This window comes from Ambystoma mexicanum, chromosome 5p (genome assembly GCF_040938575.1).
Source record: "Ambystoma mexicanum isolate Mex_15411 chromosome 5p, UKY_AmexF1_1, whole genome shotgun sequence".
Lineage (NCBI taxonomy): Eukaryota > Metazoa > Chordata > Amphibia > Caudata > Ambystomatidae > Ambystoma > Ambystoma mexicanum.
This window is the reverse complement of record NC_090930.1, coordinates 40,592,279-40,609,865: the sequence shown is the minus strand read 5'-3', so window position 1 is coordinate 40,609,865 and position 17,587 is coordinate 40,592,279. Positions and strand designations below refer to the sequence as shown.

Here is a 17,587-nt window from a genome sequence, read left to right as displayed (position 1 = left end):
AGACTTGATTTATGAACTACTCAATGGATTTAGGACTGATCTGATTTATCATGACATGCGCCAACCACAGGTGCCAGCCCAATTTCATTGTTATTTCTGTGATATGGGGAATACCTCAAAAAGGCCCTGTCTAAGAGCAGCAGTTCACAGTAAAACACACAGACCTGACTAAGCACAGCCAACCCAAGCATTCCTCTACATTTTCGTCTACATGATTATAAGTGTTGCATAATTCATTAGACACGGGGCTCATTCTGACTCTGCCGGTACAGAAACAAGGGTGCCGGTAAGCTTTCCGGCAGTGTTGTTTCCGGACCGGCATATTACAGGTCTGTATGTCGGAGCCACCGTGCCCGACAGGTCTGACCCTGGCATCTGAAATGATCCTGAAAGAAATTCAGAAGAAAAGCTTTTTTTTAATTGGTGGGAAAGCATTACATTGTTGGAGTCTAAAATGCTTGCGTTTGACTATAAAGAAGCTTTTCCTGCCATTCCTGAAATTCAATATCACATCAGGCATTCCCCAGATGACAATGAGAGATGTCCTTTTTCACCCTCTTTTGTTTCACCAGCTTGGTCCTTTAGAGGTTTTCGGAGCCACCTCAAAGATTGCGCATCAGCACACACCTTGTAGACTTTCTAGAGATGTGTATGGTATAGGAACCCTCAAGCACGCTATCATAGAATGCTACGGTTCTCATTCTTTACGCGGGGCCATTTTAAGCAGATTTGTATTTTGCGCGTCACCTCTCAACACAAATGATTTTTGGTTACGAATTCTAAGTGAACTTCTAATTTCATTGATATTATCTGTTTTGGAATTGTGGGAAAAGATTCAAGCTTTAATTGAAAGTTTGTAGAATTTTTCTATCTGTTCATCATTTCTGATATGTATGATATGATAGGTTATTTATAACACAAAACACAGAGATTTCTGTAAGGACTATTTATTCTTTTGTGTATTACTTTTGTGAATGCAACAGTTCAGTGTGTACAGTTTGTTTATAAAAATTGGAGCACACAACATTGATAAGCCGTGATAGATGATACAAAGCGAAAGGTAATCCTCAAATAGTGAGAGAAAGTCGTCCCAGATCACGATAAATTCCCAGATTACGATAAATGCTCAGATTACGATAAATTCTGCTCTGTGATCTTTACGTGTTTAGGAGATCTCTCTACCAAGACAAGTGCACACTTCTCCACAAGGTGTTCCTCCAAGAGAAGTCTGCATTTGGATCTCCAGGATTTGAGAGCAACCATTTTTGCCAACATTGTGAAGGAGTGGATGGAGGAGAGATCATTTGACGGAATCAGCATTGCCGATATTTGAGTTCTGTGTCTCGGGTCATTTCAAGTTTGTTTTCAATGCCCCCTGCAAACTTCCTAGGAGATTACAGGGCAGTAACATGTGTCACGGGGTGCAGTGGGAGCATTTAACCTCCAACGGAGGAAGTGAGGAATGAGGCCAAAGAAAAGCACCTTTTTAGGGGACCAGTGGGTGTCAAAGAGGTTGCACTAGTGTGTTTACACCAGTTGCAGGCTAGGGCTGCTCTTGCACTAGACAGAAAGGTAGTCCAGCTACCATAGGGAGGGAAATGTTCTGCTCTAGTTCCAGTCGCCAGTCTAATTTTGGAGCGGGCAGGATGATTTTCAGGAAGAGAAAGCAACACAGCCAAACATTGATGGCCCAGTCATGTGAGGCTACGGGAAGCTTGAGAAGACAATTCCATAGCATCTGCTGGCCCGAGCTTGAGGAAAGGTTCTCCCACACCATTTCAATGCACCCTCTCTCTGATTAAGATTAAGCACAAATCTCTAATGGTGGCAACCCAAAGCCCCCCTTCCGTCTGGTGAAAATGTTACGTTGCTCTCACTTTAAATTGTGTGTCCCTTAGCATGTACCATGTGAGGACCATACCTTCTAAGGGGAGGCTGTTTCATTCTAGGGGAGTAGCTGCTTTCCCCAGAGGATGGCAGAGGATGCCGCGTTCTTGTCTACTTTGAGTGACGAGGTCCTTATCCGCATCAAGGCTTCCAGCAAGTGATCGGCAGGATTGAAAAGGATCTCAAGTGCTTGTGAGATATCAAAGGCTGCTTTTCCCTCTGACAGGTTTGCAACATTGCAGAATTCTGGGGGCTTTCCAAGCCGATACCGGGATCGAGTTCCAGAGGGTGGGTGTGTGACCAGAGGCCATTAGCAGGAATCATTCATTTTGATGTATTTACATACAGAAGCAGAATGGCCAGAGACTAGATTTTGTCCAATTTACTCCATACCCTGAAACCACATCACTTTTCATATTGTATGTCTTTTCAAACAGACTCCAGTGAAAATGCCCCCTGCCTGACCCTTGGGGTATTTGGTATCCATGGGGGCTGGATTCCGCCACCCGTTATGTGATGCTGAACCCTTGCAAGATCTGGGAGCATTCCCAGATTACCTATGAAGACCAGGGATGGGGGCAGGGGCTTATCCTATAGGTGCTCCCAGATCCATTGTCCCTTTCAGGGTTGATGTGGACTCTGCTGTAACTAACAGTAAAGTCAGTGAGGGCCCTGTGGGTTTCACTCATTATGCCCCTCAAGTACAAACCATTTCTCATTGAATAACAAAAGAGCATTCTGGGAGGAGTCAAGAAGGAAGGTTCCAAGCAGCAGCACCAGTCTGGGGCAAGCGGTAGAGAACCACAGGGAATGCTGTGTGAGCCCTGCTGGATTAGCACAATTCAGGTGAGGTTTAGCCCATGCTTGAGAGATCCCTGAAGATCAAATGGTGGAGCTCAGTGAGAAATTAGGAGCTGCTGAGAAGCCCAGCAGAAGATAGAAACCCAGAATGCTGTGGAGGAGGGGATTCTGGAGCCAGGGACACACACACCCTGTGCCAGTGGGTTATGTGCTTAAGGTGCATAAGGTGGCCGGCAGATCAAGCATAAAACCTCGAGGAGGGCAGTCAGGAATTAGAGGAAAGAATGGTGTTGGGACAAGACTCAGGGCCCGTAGGCAGCAAACATAGGGACAACAAGGATGAATGTAAGAATGGGTTTGATGGAGAAATGTGCAATGACCACCTCGGCATTGGCCTTTCAGGCGGTGAGGCCTGAAACTAAAAAACATGATGAAGAGATTATGCCGGCCAAACGATCACTGAGATTAGACATTAGAAATATTAAGTGAGGTTTTGATGATGTCACCGAGATGAATGAACTAATCAGGAACGCTAAACATAGGTATACAAACTGACCCAGGAGACATGACTGCTCCCTGAAGAATAGTCAGTGGCAAAATATGCTGAGAACAGTGGCAGGAGGCAAGGGGTTAGACTAGTGTGGGAGCATTACATTTCCACCGTGGCAGTACCCTAAAATCCAGGGTGAATCCTATCCCGGCTCAAACCTGGAAGACATATTTAAGGAATACATTCTTTTGTGCCGGGGAATGGGTAGATTCTGAAGCAAGACGGCCAGTTATACCATATGAACTAAAATTTGATTTTTCGAGGATATCGTAGTCTTGATATATAAATTGAAATGGTCCAAACATCCTGGACCCAATGGTTTGGCCAATATCGTATTGAAATAAAACTCTGAACAATGAGCCTGGATTATAATGATGTGATATGATTTGGCATTTATAACACGGCTATACACAAGTGTTTCAAGGCGCAAATAATGAGTCTATTCCAGACGATTTGTCTTTCTGGTGTGAAACCAAGTTCTTGGAAGTGCTCCATCCTGATCCCCATTTTCGAAAGGTGATGCAGAAAGCCAGCAAATCATTTTCGGCTACTATCCTGATTGGATGTTACTGGTAAGCATTGTGCATCCTTACTGCTGAAGGCCCTGCACAAATGGGTAGAGGAGGAACAACTTCCTGGAATCTTCTAAACAGGATTTAGGAGTGGGTATCTACTTCCTATACCCTATTAGTATTGGACTTGCTTGTGGGGAAAGCATTGTGTAATCGGGCACCGCCCCTGTACATTTTTTATGTGGATCTAAGATCTGCCTTCGACACTGTCGATCATCGGACGTTGTGGTTAAAACTACAGCCATTGGGTAAATCTCCCTGTCTATTGGAGGCAATCAAACAGTTACATGAAACAACACTCGTCCATGTGAGTTTGCAGGCCAATCTTCCTCTACACTTGGATGGTGTAAGTTATTGTTCACCTAAATTGAAGTGAATGCATGTTTACTGGCTGTCCTACACAGATGACATTGTGTTATTTAATCACACGTTTGTGGGACTGCGTTGGGCAGCCACTGAACTCCATGAATATGCTGCAGACAATAATCTGGTTGTCAACGTTGAAAAAACTAAATTGGTGTGTTATGGTAAATGCTGCAGTATTCCATTGGAGGAAGTAAGGCTATCCAGTTATGTTACTGAATTGAAAATAACGAATGAAATCTTACCGAAATACATTTTGAAAAGTAAATATATAGGGGTGGGAGTAAAGGGTTAAAATGTATGGGGGTGGTTCATGGTGGGCTTGGAAGCGTGGGGAAACGGACAAACTACACCCATATGGAATCCTTGAGAAGAAGCCCTGAGCACAGTTCGATGCAATACAAACCCAGTCATACTTAAAGGAATGCCCTGCAGTAAGGGAACACAGAATCCTACTGTTATTGAGAGTTGACCATTTGCCTACTTCCTGCACTGGGACCTGTGAGACGTACTCCTTGATTACTACGGACCTGCAGAATAGGTCAAGGAGCGTTGGCACTAGAAAGTGCACAGCATCTGCTTACAGGGTGCGGAAAATGACAGGATGAGCACGTGGACACAACCCCATGGCTATCAGAGATGCCCCTGTCTGGAATGTGGTATTAACTCTGGCAACAGCAGTTGTATGATTTCCCTATACAATGTATGGAAGGTTGCGTGGGAAACTTTAGAGAAATTATGAGGACACAAAATGAATTTGAAATAGGCTGATGTAATCTGATGGGTTATTTATAACACGCTTAATCCCCAGAGGTTTCTAAGCGCGGACCCGGTAGATCGAGCATGTGTTGCTCTACCTCCTCTTGTTTCCACGGCGAGAGTGTTGCCCCTGAGCTATCCTCCTGGCCTGATGCAAATAGCTTCTGGAATGATCTAAGTTATATTATCTTAAATGTATGTATCATAATGATGTATTTTAAAGATTTTGTTGAAATGTGCAATTTTATTGTTTTAGTCGTGATGTGAAATAGTTCTTTGAACTAAAAACATATTATATTATATAAAAATAATGCAATGGGTTTGTAGGCTACAGGAATATGACCCCTGGGTGCAAGGAGGTGGTCCGGATCCTAGTGAAAACCTGCAGTATCTCTACCATACCTCATCCCTGGGAGTAAAAGCTGACCTTTCTGTGTACTACCACTCAACTGGAAGCAGACCTTTGAAGCCTGCCATACACTACCCATCCCATGGGTGTAGGAGAGGGGCCCACCCACCCGAGAAATGCTCTTTTCTCTGAGACAACCAAGAGCCATTTTAACTCAGCTTTGTACTTCATCTCTGAGAAGATGTGTATTGCACAGTGCCAACGAGTTCCATCCTTTGTGGGGTCCATGGGGCTTCGTGACAGTTCATGGTCTTGAAATACCAGAGTTCTGCTATTGGATTTCCTTACTTTTTCTATTATATACAAACTGCTCGGATTTTACGTTTTTTATGAGTTAACTCGATTTTAAGACATGTTTTTTAACATATGCAGGGCTCAGGGCTACTTGGCATCATGGATAATATTAATGTATTTATGTTTATTCTGGTGGTGCTGGTTGATTGGTTCATGGATTTAATGTTTTCTGATGAATTCTTAACTTGTTGGCCAATAAATCTCTTTTGCTGTTGGTATCATTATTTGTATTTGAAATATTTTGTGTTGATATAATGTTTGCATTCATGTGCAGTCATATTTCTATGAGCAATATTTAGAATTCTGATGTTATCAGCTATAGCTCGAGGCTCCATCTGCATAGCGCCTCACTCGTGACCGGCGGGAGGCGCCTAGCCGTGCACCCAAGCAAGCCTTGCGAGATGTGCTTGCGGGCGGTGACCGAGCCTGATTTGCATGTGACCTTTGCTCTTGCTGCCATGGCTTGGCAGGCAAAGAACCCTTTTTTGTCCTTTGTTTATGTTTTAGCCTTTACATTCTCGGATCATTTGTTTTTGTGTGTTTTTCTCTGTTTGTCAGCACCTGTATGCCTCCGGACCAATTGGTGCGTAAAGGTCTGGAGGGTTGCCCAGAGCAATGCCACAATGTCTAGATTAATACAGAACCTTCTGCCCATCATCTGTTTTGTTTTGCTTAAGTCACCGAAGTCGGACGGATATGTACAATTGTGGTCTCATGCAGAGGTGGGTGTGTCCAAGTAGTTTCGCCTCGTCAGCCCCTCCAGGGGCGGGACCAAGCCTGATTTGCATATGGACTTTCCCCTACCTGTAATGGCTTGCCAGGTGAAGAACAATGATCTGGAGGGTTGACCAATGCAATGCCAGAGGTTAAGATCGATTCAAAGCCTTCCAGCCATCACCTCTTGTGTGTTGCTGTAGGTAGTGAACCTGAGTGGGACGGGTATGTCCACGCATGGAACCCATCGCTGCTGGGTCTAGAGACCCAAGCTACTCCTCACTGATGAGGCCCAAAAAGGCCAAAACATGTCTGAGGATGCTTGTGGCCTCCTGCAGAAGGGATGTGACCTAGCAGTTTGTGCTGGACTGCCCCTTTTGGGGTGTGCCCAAGCCTGATTTGCACATGGTCTTTCCCCTTCCTGTAATGGCTTGGCAGGCAAAGCACGATGGTCTGGAGGGTTACTCAGAGCAATGCCAGTGGTTACGATTGAATCAAAACCTTCCAGCCATCACCTCTTGGGTTTTGCTTGAGCCACAACACTGTCTTTGATATCAACATCTGAACATATCACTCTTTATTCTCACCAGGAATGCCTTTTTCATCAAAAGATATCACAACTATTTTGGCTCAAAAATATCCTCGAAATAAGGCTTGAGTTGGCCGCCAGTGGCACTGCATTGCTTGGCTACTTGTTATTCAAAGGGGATTGTTTTGTGTGGACATGTATGACTTGCCCCAGTGTGCAGGTGAACGTAGACTCCTTCCTTCCCAGATCATTCTGGGCCAGAGGTTAGAACACTCGCCTCTGAAACGCCAGCCATCTCATATTCATCGTTTTACTCCATCTAATAGTCATTATAGTAGTTATTTATTTTATTTACAGTTTATTTATACAGCGCTTATGCCCAGGTGAAGTGCTTCAAAGCGCTTAAGGTGGGTAGGGAACAAGGGAATATCAGTAATCATTTTTAGGACTGGAAGATTCCGAATGATCAAAACAAAGAAAGAGAACTAGAATACTAGGCCTGACCAAGCTCGGGTGGGGGAGACGTGAAACGGTGTGGGGGACAGGGTGGGGGGGCAGGACAGACAATGAATTGGTCCCAGAACAGTTAGGTAATGCATACGTACATACAGGGTGCAGGGACAGAGATCGGAGGGGGGGAACAATACAAGTCAGGTCCAGCAGGGCCCTGGGTTAAGTGCAGAGAGGTTGTCCCGCACTTCACCCAGTACAGTCATTCTTTGAGCACTTTAAAGAGACCAGCTGTACCAGCATATCATACATCAATCTAGCACTCTGTTGCTGCCTCTCTGTGCTCTCTTTCTCTCTCTCTCTCTCTGTCTCTCCCTCTGCTAGCAAGAGTCCCATCATTCCAGGCGTGTGTTTGCAAGAGCTACGCCAGCCGTTGCTGACAGCAGTGCAACCAGAAGAAAAGACAAACAGACATATTTTGAAGCAGGGAACGGGGAGAGAGTGCTGTGTTTTTTGGCTGTATTTTTTATGTTTAAAAGTAGTGTAAGAGAAACAGGGGCAGATGAATGCCAGAGGTGAAGACTTGCCTGGTATTTGCAAACACATATTGGCATCACGTGTGTCGCAGAGTTTATTTTAATTGTATTTATTTTATTTATTGGTAGTGTCCTGCCCGGTTGTACCACCATCACACTAAGGACACATTGGGCCTCATTACGACCTTGGCGGTAACCAATGGGGCTATTAGCGCCATGGTTAACGCTGGTAACTTACCGAATCCGCCATGGTGAAATTAGGAATTACCACCCCATTCCAAGATTGTCGGGGCGGTAATTCCCCATTTACCATTGGCCCTTCCCCATTCCCATTTTTGCCCCATAGGGTTCAATGGAAAGGGGGAAGGCGGTAATTACGGAACCGAAAATGGCGGTAGCGTAATTACCTTCCAGGTCCCTTTGCGGGTCCATACCTTAATGGCTGGTACAGACCAGCCGTTAAGGACGGGACCCGCAAAGGGCCCTCGTAGTAAGGCGTTAAGGGGTTAACAGCGCTGCAACCTTTTACGGCGCCGTTAACCCCTTAATGCCTGGGTCGTAATGAGACCCATTCTCTTTATGAGAGAAGGTGACCTGGATTCAGAGAGGCTAAGAGGGTGGCACTGGGCTCCTGACAGACCACGTGTGTCACCCAGGGACCAGTCTACTGTATACATACTTGTGTTTGTTACTGTCTGTATTTTGTAAAGTATTTGTTTTTGTACATACTGTAACATGTGTGCGTTCAGCAGTCCCGCTAACGAATCAGTGAACAGCACTATTATAAACACAGATCATTGCTTTTAATAAGAGTGTGAACCTTTCCAATAAGCAAGGACAATTTAAGAGACTAAATGGTGTGTATATTCAGAAAAAGTAGCTATTAAAAAAAGGAAATTAGATTGTGTACTCACATTGTAAGCTGTTTATTTTAAAATTGTACAATTTTTCTTCTAACGGTCACTGCTAGCATGCATTGTTTCTTCTAAAGGTCACTGCTAGCATGCATTGTTTCTTCTAACGGTCACTGCTTGCATGCATTGTTCCTTCTAATGATCACTGCTAGCATGCAATGTTTCTTCTAACGGTCACTGCTAGCATGCATTGTTTCTTCTAATGATCACTGCTAGCATGCAATGTTTCTTCTAATGATCACTGCTAGCATGCATTGTTTCTTCTAATGATCACTGCTAGCATGCATTGTTTCTTCTAATGATCACTGCATAATGATCACTGCTAGCGTGTGTTGTTTCTTCTAATGATCACTGCATAATGATCACTGCTAGCATGTAAAGTTTCTTCTAATGATCACTGCTAGCATGCATTGTTTCTTCTAATGATCACTGCTAGCATGCATTGTTTCTTCTAATAATCACTGCATAATGATGACTGCTAGCGTGCATTGTTTCGTCTAATGATCACTGCATAATGATCACTGATAGCGTGCATTGTTTCTTCTAATGGTCACTGCTAGCATGCAATGTTTCTTCTAATGGTCACTGCTAGCATGCATTGTTTCTTCTAATGATCACTGCTAGCATGCAATGTTTCTTCTAATGATCACTGCTAGCATGCATTGTTTGTTCTAATGGTCACTGCATAACGATCAATGCTAGCGTGCATTGTTTCTTCTAATGATCACTGCAGAATGATCACTGCTAGCGTGCATTGTTTCTTCTAATGGTCACTGCTAGCATGCATTGTTTCTTCTAATGGTCACTGCACAATGATCACTGCTAGCGTGCATTGTTTCTTCTAATGATTACTGCTAGCATACAATGTTTCTTCTAATGGTCACTGCTAGCATGCATTGTTTCTTCTAATGATCACTGTATAATGACCACTGCTAGCATGCATTGTTTTTTCTAATGATCACTGCTAGCATGCAGTGTTTCTTCTAATGGTCACTGCTAGCATGTATCGTTTCTTCTAATGATCACTGCTAGCATGCATTGTTTCTTTTAATGATCACTGCTAGGATGCATTGTTTCTTCTAATGATCACTGCTAGCATGCAGTGTTTCTTCTAATGGTCACTGCTAGAATGCATTGTTTCTTCTAACGGTCACTGCTAGCATGCAGTGTTTCTTCTAACGGTCACTGCTAGTATGCAGTGTTTCTTCTAACGGTCACTGCTAGCATACATTGTTTCTCCTAATGACCACTGCTAGCATGCATTGTTTCTTCTAACGACCACTACTAGCATGCAATGTTTCTTCTAATGACCACTGCTAGCATGCATGCAATGTTTCTTCTAATGATCACTGCATAATGATCATTTCTAGCGTGCATTGTTTCTTCTAATGGTCACTGCTAGCATGCATTGCTTCTTCTAATGGTCACTGCTAGCATGCATTGTTTCTTCTAACGGTCACTGCATAATGATCACTGCTAGCGTGCATTGTTTCCTCTAATGATTATTGCTAGAATGCAATGTTTTTTCTAATGGTCACTGCCAGCATGCATTGCTTCTTCTAACGGTCACTGCTAGCATGCATTGTTTCTTCTAACGGTCACTGCTTGCATTCATTGTTCCTTCTAATGATCACTGCTAGCATGCAATGTTTCTTCTAATGGTCACTGCTAGCATGCATTGTTTCTTCTAATGATCACTGCTAGCATGCATTGTTTATTCTAATGATCACTGCATAATGATCACTGCTAGCATGCAATGTTTCTTCTAATGATCACTGCTAGCATGCATTGTTTCTTCTAATGATCACTGCTAGCATGCATTGTTTCTTCTAATGATCACTGCTAGCATGCATTGTTTCTTCTAATGATCACTGCTAGTATGCATTGTTTCTTCTAATGATCACTGCATAATGATGACTGCTAGCGTGCATTGTTTCTTCTAATGATCACTGCATAATGATCACTGCTAGCGTGCATTGTTTCTTCTAATGGTCACTGCTAGCATACAATGGTTCTTCTAATGGCCACTGCTAGCATGCATTGTTTCTTCTAATGATTACTGCTAGCATGCATTGTTTCTTATAATGATCACTGCATAATGATCACTGCTAGCGTGCATTGTTTCTTCTAATGATTACTGCTAGCATGCATTGTTTCTTCTACTGATCACTGCATAATGATCACTGCTAGCATGCATTGTTTCTTCTAATGATCACTGTATAATGACCACTGCTAGCATGCATTGTTTTTTCTAATGATCACTGCTAGCCTGCAGTATTTCTTCTAATGGTCACTGCTAGCATGTATTGTTTCTTCTAATGATCACTGCTAGGATGCATTGCTTCTTCTAATGATCACTGCTAGCATTCAGTGTTTCTTCTAATGGTCACTACTAGCATGCATTGTTTCTTCTAATGATCACTGCTAGGATGCATTGTTTATTCTAATGATCACTGCTAGCATGCAGTGTTTCTTTTAATGGTCACTGCTAGCATACATTGTTTCTTCTAACGGTCACTGCTAGCATGCAGTGTTTCTTCTAACGGTCACTGCTAGTATGCAGTGTTTCTTCTAATGACCACTGCTAGCATGCATGCAATGTTTCTTCTAATGGTCACTGTATAATGATCACTGCTAGCGTGCTATGTTTCTTCTAATGATTACTGCATAATGATCACTTCTAGCGTGCATTGTTTCTTCTAATGGTCACTGCTAGCATGTATTGTTTCTTCTAATGGTCACTGCTAGCATGCATTGTTTCTTCTAACGGTCACTGCACAATGATCACTGCTAGCGTGCATTGTTTCTTCTAATGATTACTGTTAGAATGCAATGTTTCTTCTAATGGTCACTGCTAGCATGTATTGTTTCTTCTAATGGTCACTGCTAGCATGCATTGTTTCCTCTAATGATCACTGCATAATGATCACTGCTAGCATGCATTGTTTCTTCTAATGATCACTGCATAATGATCACTGCTAGCATGCAGTGTTTCTTCTAATGGTCACTGCTAGCATGCAGTGATTCTTCTAATAATCACTGCTAGCATGTATTGTTTCTTCTAATGATCACTGCTAGGATGCATTGTTTCTTCTAATGATCACTGCTAGCATGCAGTGTTTCTTCTAATGGTCACTGCTAGCATGCATTGTTTCTTTTAACGGTCACTGCTAGCATGCATTGTTTCTTCTGACGATTACTGCTAGCATGTGACGATTACTGCTAGCATGCAATGTTTCTGCTGACGATTACTGCTAGCATGCAATGTTTCTTCTAATGGTCACTGCTAGCATGCAATGTTTCTTTTAACGGTCACTGCAGGCATGCTTTGTTTCTTCTAATGGTCACTGCTAGCATGCATTGTTTCTTCTAACGACCAAGGCTAGCATGCAATGTTTCTTCTAATGACCACTGCTAGCATGCATTGTTTATTCTAACGACCACTGCTAGCATGCATTGTTTCTTCTAACAGTCACTGCTAGCATGCATTGTTTCTTCTAACGGTCACTGCTAGCATGCATTGTTTCTTCTAACGAACACTGCTAGCATGCATGCAATGTTTCTTCTAATGGTCTCTGCTAGCATGCATTGTTTCTTCTAAGGGTCACTGCTAGCATGCATTGTTTCTTCTGACGATTACTGCTAGCATGCAATGTTTCTTCTAATGGTCACTGCTAGCATGCAATATTTCTTCTAATGGTCACTGCTAGCATGCAATTTGTCTTGTAATGGTCACTGCTAGCATGCATTGTTTCTTCTAAGACTACTGCTGGCAACTAATGTGTCTTCTAATGACCACTGCTAGCATGCAATGTTTGTTCAAATGACCACTGCTAGCATGCAATGTTTCTTCTAATGATCACTGCTAGCATGCATTGTTTCTTCTAAGGGTCACTGATAGCATGCATTGTTTCTGCTAATGATCACTGCTAGCATGCATTGTTTCTTCTAATGGTCACTGCTAGCATGCATTGTTTCTTCTAACGGTCACTGCTAGCATTGTTTCCTCTAACGGTCACCGCTAGCATGCATTGTTTCTTCTGACGATCACTGCTAGCATGCAATGTTTCTTCTTATGGTCACTGCTAGTATGCAATGTTTCTTCTAATGATCACTGCTAGCATGCATTGTTTCTTCTAAGGGTCACTGCTAGCATGCATTGTTTCTTCTAACGACCACTGCTAGCATGCATTGTTTCTTCTAACGACCACTGCTAGCATGCATTGTTTCTTCTAAGGGTCACTGCTAGCATGCATTGTTTCTTCTAACGACCACTGCTAGCATGCAATGTTTCTTCTAATGACCACTGCTAGCATGCATTGTTTCTTCTAATGACCACTGCTAGCATGCATTGTTTCTTCTAAGGGTCACTGCTAGCATGCATTGTTTCTTCTAACGACCACTGCTAGCATGCAATGTTTCTTCTAATGACCACTGCTAGCATGCATTTTTCTTCTAATGACCACTGCTAGCATGCATTGTTTCTTCTAAGGGTCACTGCTAGCATGCATTGTTTCTTCTAACGACCACTGCTAGCATGCAATGTTTCTTCTAAGGGTCACTGATAGCATGCATTGTTTCTGCTAATGATCACTGCTAGCATGCATTGTTTCTTCTAATGGTCACTGCTAGCATGCATTGTTTCTTCTAACGGTCACTGCTAGCATTGTTTCCTCTAACGGTCACCGCTAGCATGCATTGTTTCTTCTGACGATCACTGCTAGCATGCAATGTTTCTTCTAATGGTCACTGCTAGCATGCAATGTTTCTTCTAATGATCACTGCTAGCATGCATTGTTTCTTCTAAGGGTCACTGCTAGCATGCATTGTTTCTTCTAACGACCACTGCTAGCATGCATTGTTTCTTCTAATGACCACTGCTAGCATGCATTGTTTCTTCTAAGGGTCACTGCTAGCATGCATTGTTTCTTCTAACGACCACTGCTAGCATGCAATGTTTCTTCTAATGACCACTGCTAGCATGCATTGTTTCTTCTAATGACCACTGCTAGCATGCATTGTTTCTTCTAAGGGTCACTGCTAGCATGCATTGTTTCTTCTAACGACCACTGCTAGCATGCAATGTTTCTTCTAATGACCACTGCTAGCATGCATTTTTCTTCTAATGACCACTGCTAGCATGCATTGTTTCTTCTAAGGGTCACTGCTAGCATGCATTGTTTCTTCTAACGACCACTGCTAGCATGCAATGTTTCTTCTAATGACCACTGCTAGCATGCATTTTTCTTCTAATGACCACTGCTAGCATGCATTGTTTCTTCTAACGGTCACTGCTAGCATGCATTGTTTCTTCTAACGACCACTGCTAGCATGCAATGTTTCTTCTAATGACCACTGCTAGCATGCATTTTTCTTCTAATGGTCACTGCTAGCATGCAATGTTTCTTCTAATGACCACTGCTAGCATGCATTTCTCTTCTAATGGTCACTGCTAGCATGCATTGTAGTTGAGCCTAAGAATGTTTAAGTGCTTTGGTATTATTGTCTTGTTTGTCAAAACATGTGGGTGATGATCACATAGATGTACTTGAACTGTGTGTAGTCACAATAGGAACATTACAGTTATGTCACTGAGAAAAGCTCATAAAAAACTAGAATAACCATATCTTTTGTATCAGATATAATATTATCATTTCACGGTGGACAGTCCTTTTGTGTTTTGACATACTCATAAGAATAGGGGAAGGGGAAATAGCACCAAACAGTGTTCTTGGCTGCTTTGCATAAAATCCAAGAGCATTTTAGGAACATAAAAATGACCAAATATGTGTATATTTGTCAACTATGTCTGATATAGGGGTTTAGGCCTGAATCACTAAGTACACAATGCACACAAGAGCTTGAGATCATTACAGTGAAGCACAATACGTTAAACACTATTTTTATGAGTATAATCCCCAAACATTAGATTCAAAGTCATTCCCCACTTCACGACCAATTCCAATGGAGCCACTGCCATACTCAAGCTCTGTGATCATGTCATCTGTCAAATGGCTCCCGCCTTCGAAAAGTGATTCCCCACTAGATGACCAATTGCAATGGAGCCATTGGCGTACTCAAGCACTATAATCATGCCAGCTGCCAAATGGCTCCCACCTCCAAAAAGTCAGTTGCCACTGGTCGAGCAATTCCAATTGAGCTACTGGCTTACTCAAGCAGTATAATAATGCTATCAGTCAAATGGCTCCCACCTTCGAAACGTCAGTCCCCACTTCGTGACCAATTCCAATGGAGCCACTGGCCTACACAAGAACTATAATCAGCCATCTGTCAAATGGCTCCCGCCTTCGAAAAAAGTAAGCCCTCAATTGACGACCAATTCCAATGGAGCCCCTGGCGTACTCAAGCACTAGAATCATGCCATCCGTCAAATGGCTCCTTCCTTCGAAAAGTCAGTCCCCACTAGACGCCCAATTCCAGCTGAGCCACTGGCATACTCAAGCACCATAATCTTGCCATCTGTCAAATGGCTTCCACCTTTGAAAAGTCAGTCCCCACTTCATGAGCAATTCCAATGGAGCTACTGGCCTACACAAGAACTATAATCTTGCCAACTGTCAAGTGGCTGAGTGCTAACTGTTGCTGAGCAAACCTCTGTACTTCGGAATTGAGTATGCTGGTAGATTCTTTGCATCAATAATACCTTAAAAGACCCCTCTTGTCAGAAGTCACCTGGTAACCTTACAATATATCAATATATGCTGACTGTGAATTGCTTGGCAGTGCTGAGACTGAGCTGCACAGTACTTGGTGGTCGGTGTGCCAATTCCACCAACCCATCACAAGCATGACTTCACAAGCACATTGTATAATCGCTTACATTGTGTGCCTGCTTTCTGTATTCTGCATACCAAGGTTGCCTCCCAGCTCAAACACATCAGTGGCACTGCCCAGCATTGGACATTGGCATTAGGCCGCTTTCAACAGAGTAATCAAGCCCACTTGCATTCCAAGTAGACTCATGTAGAACACAGGCGTGAGTATCCGAGTGAGGCAATGCCTGAGCTTCACCAGCGTCACATGCCAACCCTTCAGGGAAGGAACTGCCCTCGTATTCCAGGGTGCCCTCGCCCCAGATAGCAGGGTGGTTTGCGGGTCTGGCTTTAAAGCCTCCTAAAGCATTCTGATTGGTGGGTCAGTGTGCCCTCTAGCACCGAGTCTTGGGATTGGTTTGGGCTATGTGCTTCCGCTCCCTAACCATGTGTTTGCCTGTTCCCAGTGGCATCTGGTGTGATGCATCCTTCATGTGTCCGAGGACACGGATGATCATGCATGTCTTTAAAGGCCAGGCCTTAAATGAGCTTTCGGCTATCTTGGAGTTAGGAGAAAGCCTCTTGGTTCCTGGACGGTGTCACATTAGGGTTATCTGCACCTGTGGCAACGTGTTTTCATTCTGATAACCTTTCCCTCTATTGCGCATGTGCCCTGTTTGTTAACCATTGTTTGCAAAATAATTCCAAACAAAACGATTAGTTGACCATTGATCGCCCAGTGGGACCGAACTTTGCCACTCACTGATCATATGTAGTTCGCAGCCCAGTGCAAATCCCCTGCGCACATGATGGGGTGACAGTCAGAGCGAGGAAGAAGGGGAGTTTCTGGTCTAGTCAAAGCATGTAGGGCCAGTGCCATTGCAACAATGCGCTGAGGTTTGTTACATGACCATTCCTCTGCACTGCCAATGCCCTGAGGTTTGTTACATGACCATTCCTCTGCACTGCCAATGCCCTGAGTGTTTTAGAATTACCAATATCTATAACACGCATAACTCAGTGTATCTGGATTGGTGCGCTGAGAGGGGGAGATGTTGAGATGACCGGCTTGACCCAGCTCAAAAGGCTCAATAGTTTTTAAAATAAAATCCATGACCATTCCTCTGCACTGCCAATGCCCTGGAGTTCGTTACATGGCCGTTCCTCTACACTGCCAATGCCCTGGAGTTGGTTACATGGCCCTTCCTCTACACTGTCAATGCCCTGGAGTTTGTCACATGGCCCTTCCTCTGCACTGCCAATGCCCTGGAGTTGGTTACATGGCCCTTCCTCTGCACTGCCAATGCCCTGGAGTTGGTTACATGGCCCTTCCTCTACACTGCCAATGCCCTGGAGTTCGTTACATGGCCCTTCCTCTACACTGCCAATGCCCTGGAGTTTGTCACATGGCCCTTCCTCTACACTGCCAATGCCCTGGAGTTCGTTACATGGCCCTTCCTCTACACTGCCAATGCCCTGGAGTTTGTCACATGGCCCTTCCTCTGCACGCACTGCCAATGCCCTGGAGTTGGTTACATGGCCCTTCCTCTGCACTGCCAATGCCCTGGAGTTGGTTACATGGCCCTTCCTCTGCACTGCCAATGCCCTGGAGTTGGTTACATGGCCCTTCCTCTACACTGCCAATGCCCTGGAGTTGGTTACATGGCCGTTCCTCTGCACTGTCAATGCCCTGGAGTTTGTCACATGGCCCTTCCTCTACACTGCCAATGGCCAGAAGTGTGTTATATCGCATTTAAATTTAAACACATCACGATGTGTCCATATACACCATGAAAAAGAAAACTCTACGGCCATTATTATGTGTGTTATTGTTGAGAAATATACGGTCCGTATGGAGAAATGCTCAGTGATCTGAATATCAGACTTTAAATGTAATAGTTAGGTAGGTAGGAAACTATAAAGTTTCCAGTTACTGGCTGTACAGTCCTGCTACATTTTATTCATTGCTACTTTAGGTGAAATACTCGGTGCTCAATCTAGGCTTTGTCTATAAGCTTTATGCATATGTAAAACAT

At 43.6% G+C, this 17,587-nt stretch overlaps 1 protein-coding gene across 4 annotated transcripts in view; it reads right to left on the bottom strand.

The window, feature by feature from the left end:
- Positions 1-17,587, bottom strand: part of NLGN3 (neuroligin 3) — a 1,023,628-nt gene that overhangs the window by 63,534 nt on the left and 942,507 nt on the right. The window lies entirely within an intron of this gene.